A 9,802-nucleotide genomic window follows, 5' to 3' on the forward strand; every position below is an offset into this window, starting at 1 on the left:
GTTGAAAATCCATTTAGATAAAAATTGTAAAGCGAAACAACGTGAATCCTAAATCAACTTCACAGCGCGATGCCACTGGAAAATATGCTCTTGAACGCGCATTACATTATTGGCATATCGTTCACTAGATAATCTGCCTTACCACAAGCATATATTTTTCAACGAAAAAAGTTGGAACCATCCTTCTAACATTTATCAAAACAAATGATGCATAGCTCAATGTGTCGGTTTGGCTTATGGTTATTAAGCCGAGAATGAAAATCATGATGTTCCAACTTTTTTCGTGTACAGACATCTGTACTTGTGGTAGCGCTGTTGGGTACATTTGCTTCCAAATACTGGCGAAGATGGAGAAATACAATCAAGATGAGAAATAAATTCGATTTTGATGAGTGGATTTAGAACGAACGCATCTAAAATAACACCAGCTTGATAGCAGTCGAATTGGAATTTAGTATCATCTTCAACAACATTAGGGAACCTATTTTGGCCTTGAGTAGAGATTACGGTTGACAAAAATGAAATGGAAAGCACAGTGAATGTTCCACAAATGTTTCGAACAATTCCACCTTTCCAACGCACCTTTTTGCATGAATATTATGGCGTTGGTAATATGAAATATTATAGATTTTGCGACCACCTCCCAATTACGTTAGAAAGGCAGCATCTAATACAACTATAAGCCAAAAATATTGTTCTGACACTCTTTCTTTTTATTGTAACATGCTACATAATAAAACCGATTCAATTTATTGTGCAAAGTGGAACAATGTTTCAAGAAACCCTCACTATAATACTTGTCGAGACTGTAATATGCATGAAGTGAGCATGGAGGCAACATTCCAAAAAAGAAAATAAAAATATGTTTGAAAAGAAAGCAATTGCGAATAAAATAAATTGAATAAATTTTTCCATCCTGATAAATATTTCGTAATGCTGTAGAATCAACATCCAAAGGCAACAACGGTTCGAAATCTATGAACACATCTACAATTTAGTAGGGACTAGATGGGTCATACTAGAACGTTTGCTTCCTAAGTAGATTTCGAAAGAGTATAAATTGATGTAATATCGTTAGCGTCAGGCGGAAATTGAAATAAAAATTCCCGCCGGGATAGAAGCATCTTCACTAACCGACAATAAGCTTCGATTTGTCCCGCTCAATCATCCATCATTTGGTTTTCAGCGTCATGCTTTGACTTGAATCTGTCATCTAAAATACTTGATTCGACAAACAGCCAAGGGATATTTCAAGATATTTTCCTAGACAGATTATTTGACCGCAATCATCTTGACACAAAAACCTACTTTTCAAGACTGTGACCAACCATGTGAAGCCGTTATACCACAAAGACCGAGGATGGCTGTAATATTAATTTTAAAGCAACTGTTCATTTAATGTGCGTAAAGTCATTTTATATACATACCGAAATCAAGTCAGATTCGGAAATTTTCAAGAGGTGAACCAGCCTGAAGGTTAAAAACCTCTCAAATAAAGATGATAAAAATGAACTATGAACATAATAAACGGATACCGCATAGTGGCCTATTTAAATTATTATTAAATATATCATCTAAAACATTTACATGCTGGATTTGTTGACTACGCAATGATATACCTAGTTAGATTATCAAATGTATATCGTATTGACCTTATGCTCAAAGATTTTACATGAGTACATGAGTAAACAAAAGAGGAAATAGATTTTATATTTATAGATTTACTACAAAGTTTGAAATTTATTCTTCGCACGCAAAATTGATAAATTTTCCACCTGGCCTAAGCAGCCAGTCGGCGTGTGTTCGAATCCTAACTTGGGAGAGACTGTTCGTATTAGTAGCGTTGGCCCCGAAATTGACCAGCTTTGAATCCGGATAAGAAGATGAAGAAGATTGAGAGATATCTAATCGTATCGCCTACCAGAACTACCCTTCATGTGACTTTCATGGAGATGAAGACGTAAACTCAGTCTCATACCAACGTGTGTCGAACTAACAATCCATTTCGTTACCTTCCTTGATGACCGTAAGGACGTGGTCGGCGCCGTCATTGATCTTTATAGAGTGAGGGTTACTAAACTGGTGCACACAAAAGAACATATAACATCCCAAAAACTATCTATGTGGTTCTTTGTGCAGCTTCACTAGTTCAGGTCAATCAAGGAGGTGCAACAACGATGTGTGCCGTCGTCAACACTCTCATGCTCACGCTCTGTTCTTGTCTCCTAATACATCACAGAATAATATACCGTAGGTCTCAGAACACAGAATACAAAGTCAGCATCTTGGAAATATGGGATAAATCAACAACACTTAATAAGCAACAAATGCGGTGAAGCATAACAAATAACCCTAAATATGGGCTAGTTTTTTAATATATATTTTCAGCTGATTAAACGGTAATGTTAGGAAGAGGTATTTAATCAATCGGATAAGCATTAGTTATCAAATGATGCAATAAATTCAAATAGTAATTTAACAATTATCATGGTAATAATTATCATGGCAATAAGAAAAGCATAAAACAAGAATGACTAAATCGTTGATTTATAATAAGTCTATTCTAGATAACAAAAAAAATTTTTTTTTGTTGAACGCTAAGGGTTTTTTTTCTGACATGTCGAATAGGCAGTATGATTTATTAATTTTATTCTCGATTATATTGTACATATTATCATCGCAGCAATCCATCACGTCTAATAATTAATCTGTAAATAAGAGCTCTAACTGGAAGACTCATTTGGTTCCCTACAACAACATTTACTTACTTTTTTTTCTAACAATATGACTCATTTGCTTACACATGACAATGAAATGAGCTGAAACTGGTATGAGAATTGAAACCGGTTTTCATAACAGTTTTGTAAAATTAGTACTTGTAATCGCTTGGCGCATCTTGCCAAAAATGGTTTTAAGTTCTAGAGTTTATACGTCAGTTTCTTTTGAAAGAATATAAACAAACAACAGTAAAAAAAACTCAATAAATTAGAAACGTTTCTCGGTGAACAAAATATTTGTTTATTCGAATCCCTAAATCCATATTCAAATTAAATCTTAAAAATGAATAAAGCTGGATGACTACGGTAAAAGAAGTCATGAAATGAAGTTTAAATTTCTTGAAATAAAAGTTATCTCAGCATGCTATTAAACCGAACGAAACCACAAAGCATTATGTCTCCAGCAAAAAAGTTTCGAGCGAATTTAGTTTAATATCAAAGGGAATACAAGCTCGCAGCATTGCAAACCTTTCCGAGAAATAAAACCGCAAACGCACAGACTTACTTGGAGACAACTATTCCTTTTATTCCGATGTCCTATGTACTTTTATCAATGGCAGAAATGTCCAGAATTGATTCCGTTGTATGAAAAGCTGAGTTCCGGATTATTATTATTAACACTTAAAGCATGAACCAGATTAAACGAATTATTGTTTCGATAGGCTACATAATATGGAGAACACTTCAGTATTTGTTTTTGATGCTCACGATTTCTTGATCGAACGAGAGACGCGATGTTTTATTTTAGGATAACGTTTTTCAACTCAAAACCAATCAGATAATTTCAAGTGGTGTCTAAGTTGCAGGCGCCAACCTGCAATCAATCACTATCGATCCGAACGAAAATTCACAAAACTTATATGTACTTGATGAATGTCATTCCTAGGCAAGATTGCGGGCAGTGTGTAGTATAGGATGAATAAACATGACTATATATCCCCAAATATTTTCCACAGCGGCATTTCTATTGAAATTTAACTGACAAATCAATTGGATTTTTAGTGCGTGGCAGTAAATAACGCATAATATGATTTCTTAAGAAAAACACACAGCTCGCAAACTATCGAACACAAGGACACTATACCACACGCGTCACACCAGCGTCAGAGTTGGAGCAACAGTGATTCTATGATATCCTTGCTGTTGCTTTTCAGCTGGTTGTGATCGGCTGATGTTGACTAACAATGAGTTCGTTTCGGTAATTGGCGGCATTCGACGAGTTTGCGCACTTCACAACTAGGGAAATTTCTAGTCCTTTTGGTTCGAATGTCATTTCTTTAGAAATTTCTAACAACAGTTGGTCTCGAAAATAGAGGACTAGATAGTTTAACGAATATGAGTACTAGATTTTTATTCCTGAATAATTGAATTGAGATTTTAAACCTATTTATCATTGAATAATGAGCAAATATTTGCGTCATTTGAAAGGAATGTTGTTTCCTAATAATCAATACCTAGACATCATGCGCAGTTTTACAAAATAAAATCCAAAATATCTAAATGGGTTAAGTATTATGTAACCAAATGACAAAATACCGTCATCACATAGTATTAAACTTAGCTAATACGACAGAAAAAGACACTCGCTGCGAAAATTATATTGATTTCTGGGCTGTGGTAAAATTTCATATATCAGTGCGAGAAAGACGAGCTACACCAGCTAGGCTATATTCACACATAGATGAGCATGGCCTATAAGCTTAATTTTACCAGCATATACACGGAACAATGTAACCAAACAGAGAGGCTGAAAACCTGTTAGCTGAAGATAATAACAAAAAATGGACAAACATAAAATCAATACATTTTATGTTCATAGCACAATATTTTCATAAACGCTGCTGTCTTACACTTTGCAATCATAATATGAAAATTATATGTATTTGGTAAGCTTATACTATTTGCAACATTACTAACTCAGCTGACAGTTCTAAGTACCAGAAAAAATCTCAGAACATGTCTGCATCCCAAATCCAATAAATTAACAACAATTAGCAATTCACATGTGTGAATTTAAGGACACCTAGAATATAGTCAGCATTCCAAATCCAATTAGCTGCACTTAGCAAGCGACAAATGCAGTAAAGCGTTAATAAGTAATACTACATATTAGCTAGTTTTTAATATATTTCCAACTGATCAAGCAGCAATGTTTGAAAGAGGTAAATAATTGATACATTGCCAAGCAACTGAGGAATAAATTAGAATAGTAAATTAATAACTATCACAGTATCAACAATAGTAAAAGAGTCAAAAAATCGTTGATTAATATAAGTTTATAAATTATCTATAGATTTATAGTTTAATCTGTCTATAACAAACAGAAGGTCAAGTTCCAAATCGGAATGTATCACCAAAGTTTTGCTTTGCTTATAAATTAGTGGAAAATGATAGACAAGAAATACAAAGTTTTTCATTCCCACTAGCGGCAATGACGGCCAATACCAGTAACTGCTCACCACTTCGGCAAGAGTTTACAGCGGTTTAGTAGTAGTTTCCGACAACAGTGCCTTAAATATTTTAAATTACCAATGTAAATCACTTTTCTTTTTGTGTATTTTCGAAAATACGGAACAGTAACAGCCTCTCGTGCTGTAATAGGAAACTCATTATTGTAAACAATATTTAAGCCTGTGATCGGCTTGTTCACAAAAAAACTGATACTGCACAACTTTAGACTCAGTTGACATTTACGTAAAACGTGAATATTATTCATTGTACAACTTGCACTCGTACATAATTGTAACAGTACCACGTTGGGGCTTTTGTTTTAAATTTAATACCTAATAATATTAAATGATGAAGCTCATTGACGATGCGAAAAAAATTCGAATAATCCGGTCACGAAGCGCACAGCGACCTTATGTTAAAAATATACGTAATACGTTATTTGATAATCCCCTATCTTAAGTTGAAATTTGGTTCATGTCATTTGATTATCCTATATCTTGAGGTAAATTTTAGTTCACACTTCTCTACAGTTTGAAAGCACTGCAAGCATCAACAACATAAAACAAAACTGTCACGTTACAGTAATCGTATATTTAAATTTTTTACTGTTTACAAGTCCTTCGAAGGTTGATGGTTTTCACCTCAAAGCAAAAATATATAGGTACTTGTCTAAAAGTGTCTTCACACATAAGAAATCTGTAAACACGTCGCCATTGAAATTTTCACAGTTAAGTAAACACCAGGGATACCAGATGTGCGGATTTGTCTGCGAAACTCTGATTTTCAGAGTTCTTGTGCAAATTTTTATTGATTCGTAGATATTTGCAGAATGTCGATAGTTTCTGCATATTTTTGTTAGAGTCTCCTTATATTTGCACAGATATTCTTAAAATGTGCAAAATTTTTTCTATTGCGGAAATAGAAGTAGATGAAGCTGGTTTTAATACTAGTAAGTATTTCAACCTTTTTCTTCACTTTTCCCCAGTGTTTATGCATCGCGAGAACCATTTTGAGCACTATTAACTATATATATGATTTGGCAGAGACTTATTCTGGCACAGGATCGCAACGATCTGTCGCCATAGAAGTAAAAGTAAAGTATCCTTACAGAAATTAAACAGAAGTAAACATTGCTAGAACTATTTCTAGAATTATTAAATATATACAGGGGATCAGGCAGATATTGAACAGAAATAATTAAACAATTCATTCGATAGAACCATTTCTCTAGCAGCATACAAATATATAGATGGGATTATGTATGCGGAAATTATACAGCAAATAAACATCGGTAGAACCCCATATCTAGGGTTATTGAATATATAAAAAATTAAAAAAGCGGACAGAAAGCGGTCGAAAAGAGACAAAAAGCGACAAAAGAGCGCCGCTTGAAGAGCGTAATAATAAGGAGTGTGCGGAAATGGAGCAGCTGTATCGTTCACAAGAAACACGTAGATTCTACAAGAAACTAAAACACATCCCGCGCAGGCTTTGTGCCGCGAACGTGTGAGGTGATATCGACAGGTGGAAGCAGCACTAACTACATTGAACACACTACTTCAATGGCCCAGAGGCAGAGGACCAAGCCCAAGGCAAAGACGGTAGGAGGAATGACTTCGTCAGCACAGCGGATGAGGGAGACATACCGCGCTTACTTACATACCACGATAAGTGATGCTGTGTGGATGCTCAAGAACAACAAATCAGCTTGAAAGGAAGGATGGCCATAGCAGCGGAGCTTATCAAGCTGGGCCCGGATAGTTTGGCTTCCTGTCTGCTGGCTCTGGCTCAGCTACCGCGTCAGGATCTGGGATACAGAACAGGAAGGAGGGAGTAATATGCACAATAATACTACAAGTAGGGCGACAAGTTGGAATGTGACAACTACCACCACTACCGAGCGGGAGCGAGAGCGATCACGATTCCCAACGCAGCCTACACAAAGTGCTCTCCCAAATCATCATCATCCCAGCCGTCTCTCGCCGCTAGCACGAAAGGTTTGTGGAAAGTTATCTATCAAGCCGGTTTTGTGGATGGCCATCAATCCCAATTGACAACGGACCAAATCAAATCGCAAACGCTGCGGCAGATCCTGCTGCAAGTGTCGCGAATACCAACCACCTATTACGATACGACTATCGACCGTGTAGAGAACTATGGAGAAAGTTAATGGACTTCCCTGCGAAACTAACAAGACTGATAAGGAGGATATACAGTAGTGCTGTACGAAGATATCACCGCAACCGGTAACAAGCGCGTTTGAAACACGCAAGGGGCCGAAGACAAGGCCTCCTGTTCCTGTGTGTGTTCCTGCCTCTTGACGTGCGCGTGCGGCCTTTAACATGCGGGGCACAATAAATGAATCAATAAATCCAGCCAGTACATCTCAAAGGACCAGGTGTCCAGGCCGGTTGCTCAACAGTAAACCCAACTGAAAAGCATGTATGTGTTGGATCGAAGGTGAGAATACGTCGAAGACCAACCAAGTATCTGCTAGCAGGAGGAACCGAGCGCATGAGCATGAGTAGAGATGAATTTGAGGAGGTTGACGAGTTTCGGATGTTTGTTCGGATCGGATCTGACTAACAGTGTCAGACAACAACTGCAGCAGAAACGCAGCAGCAGACTGGAAGTCGTGCCTCCTACTACGGACTCCACAAGGCACAAACAAGTTCAGGTCTAGCAAACAAGCAAGTGCTCATAATACCGGTAGTCCTTTACGGGGCACGAGACATGGACAATGCTCGAGTAGTGTCCTCCTGCAAGCACTAGCCGTTTTCGAACGACGTGTGCTTAGGACTATGAATGAACCACGAGCTGGCGCAACGCTACTCTAAGCCCAGTAGGAAGGGGCGGAATGGGCGGTAAGAATGCCGTGGTGTTGTTCGTCTCGAATCCGACTAGGAGAGAGCTAGGTGGTTGGACCAAGCGGAGCAAGATCTCGGAAATGTTGCGCGCTCTCGAGAGACAAGCTGCCATGGACCGCGAGTGCGTTGGCGTAACATTGTGACTGAGTAAGTACAGTGACTAACGCCACTAATTACTAATTACTTAAAGCAAAATAGCAACCAAAATATAAACAAAGATGAAAACATTGATGTAAAATCACTATATGTTAACGCAACCAAACAAACTCATACAAATACATACTCTCTCACCTGGTAGGTTCACCATTGCTATTAAATCATATCATATTGAGCTGCTGTGCTAGTCTTCCCTCATCTTGTTCTTCCTCCACCACTTCCACCTCCTGCTTATGTAACAGAACGTTTCAAACCTATGATTTCCAACGAGTCAACTGTGTGTTTCTATAGTCCAACAAAAGAACATTGCTTTATTCAATTTTCAAGTTAAATTTCATGTTGTTTGCGTTGAAACCTTCGGCGTTGAAGGCTTAAGATGATATCCTATATAGAAATAAGTTGCTACGGCGAAACAGATACAATAGCGTTTACCAGTAGTAGCAATATCTTTATCTTTTTTTATTTTCAAAAAGTTTGACGTAGTTTGAGGAGTGATTTCAATCAAAATCAAAGGGCCTTCCCTTACAAGCTTGAACAGTGCAATATCAATCCTTTAATGTTAATTCAAAATTCATCACACAATGATACCCACTGATGTATCTCACTTAGTATTGAATACTTTGTACGGTATTCTTGATTAAAATTCAATTCATCTTCGTATTCAATAATAAGGATGTACATTACAAATTTTCGGTTTCTCCATTCACACGCTTTCAGAAATGTTTACGAACGAGTGAACTTTAACGAAATGGTTTGAGAGTCTTCGTCGCAGCATTAAACATACAACAGTGATTCAACTAACAACGAATTACAGTATTTAGTTCATTTTCACTTTAGTGAGTTGAGTTACTAAACCTTTTCAATAGCACTGTCGCTGTTTTATTTGCTTTAAAACAATATATTTGTCTCGAACACACATTTGGGGTTTCATTCACTACACTTTCATTTACGTGAAAAATTTCCGAAAGGTACACAATAGCAGAAATCTTTTCTAAAATATAACAAATGGTTTCGGCCGAACGGTTCGACCGATTCAGCACAAGCCCTTTGAAACCCAAGCTTTTGAAATATCAGGTTTTTGCTGCTGAATAAGATGATTTTAAATAACGATTTTGCGAGAAAGAAAATATTCGATTGTGTTATTATATTTCCTTACAACCTTTACAAAATATTTGAACCTACTACTGACACTACACTTTTCAAGCAACCAGCTGTTGCAAACCAAAAAGCATTTCTGTGCAATCAATCTGTTAAATATACGTCGATGATTTTCTATAAATCCGGCGTTTTGGCACTTCCAAGTTATAGCTGCGTATATTAATCAAATATTTAAAGTTGGTTTTTTAAGCCATTAGTTTTTTATAATAATTCTCATTGGTCTTACACGAACCAAAGTTTTGTTACGATTGTTCGGTCGCTTAAAAAATATTGTAAGCTGAACCAAGTCTTCATATAGGTACGCAATATCTGTGCATTCTAAATAATTGTTTTACCTTCGGCCCGAAGCCTCATTGTACAGAATGAATGATTGGAAAGCTAAACCGTCGCTAA

At 36.8% G+C, this 9,802-nt stretch overlaps 1 protein-coding gene across 1 annotated transcript in view; it reads right to left on the bottom strand.

Annotated features, from left to right (window-relative positions):
• Positions 1-3,918, bottom strand: part of LOC129718250 (uncharacterized) — an 84,372-nt gene extending 80,454 nt beyond the window's left edge. The window contains exons 1-2 of the mRNA XM_055668836.1: positions 3,862-3,918; positions 3,283-3,604 (exon numbers count right to left, since the gene is read on the bottom strand). The gene's annotated coding sequence lies outside the window, so the exon portion shown is untranslated. The remainder of the gene's footprint in view (positions 1-3,282; positions 3,605-3,861) is intronic.
• Positions 3,919-9,802: the final 5,884 nt, after the last annotated feature.

Source organism: Wyeomyia smithii, chromosome 1, assembly GCF_029784165.1.
Source record: "Wyeomyia smithii strain HCP4-BCI-WySm-NY-G18 chromosome 1, ASM2978416v1, whole genome shotgun sequence".
Taxonomy (NCBI): domain Eukaryota; kingdom Metazoa; phylum Arthropoda; class Insecta; order Diptera; family Culicidae; genus Wyeomyia; species Wyeomyia smithii.